Source organism: Penaeus monodon, chromosome 21 (genome assembly GCF_015228065.2).
Source record: "Penaeus monodon isolate SGIC_2016 chromosome 21, NSTDA_Pmon_1, whole genome shotgun sequence".
In the NCBI taxonomy this organism is placed as follows: Eukaryota; Metazoa; Arthropoda; class Malacostraca; order Decapoda; family Penaeidae; genus Penaeus; species Penaeus monodon.
Genome location: NC_051406.1, coordinates 27,673,331 through 27,673,887, shown reverse-complemented (window position 1 = coordinate 27,673,887; position 557 = coordinate 27,673,331). Strand labels below are relative to the sequence as shown.

Genomic DNA, 557 nt, shown 5'->3' with positions numbered 1-557 from the left:
GGCTAACATGTGAGTATGCGTGTGTGTACTTCATGTTTATTTATGATGAGACCGAAGAGGAAGATCAGTGCCAGAAACAAGGTGGTGAACACAAGAAATACATAGCGAATTGCATGTGCTTTTTATCCATCCATTACTATTGGGGCCCATTCAAAGACGTTGCATGTGGTTTCATCCTAACATTATAGCGTGTTGGTGTCCAAAGTCATGGCAAACCTCTCGTATTAGTGGAACTTTCTGTGGCAAAGGGCTAGACATACGTGATTTTTGTATAAAAAAAAAAAAAAAAGTTAATGATGACATATGAAATTAAACAAATATCTATCTGTTCAGGATTTGGTGTATTATGCACTTTTTTTTAAGTTGCTTTTCCACAAATGAACGACGGTCGGGTTCGAGTTCCAACTACGGGCCGAGACATCGTACATCCACTCAGTTTTCTTCATCAGAGAAGGGAAAAAAACTGAAGTTTAACGGCATTAGTGGCCTTAAAGGCATTCATTCACACGCCTTCCGTTGGTCACAGAGTTCAAAAGGCGCATGTAAATAACTGACCA

The 557-nt window shown here is 39.5% G+C and overlaps 1 protein-coding gene across 1 annotated transcript in view; it reads left to right on the top strand.

Moving 5' to 3' along the window:
- LOC119586637 overlaps nucleotides 1–557 on the top strand; it is a 2,800-nt gene that overhangs the window by 634 nt on the left and 1,609 nt on the right. The window lies entirely within an intron of this gene.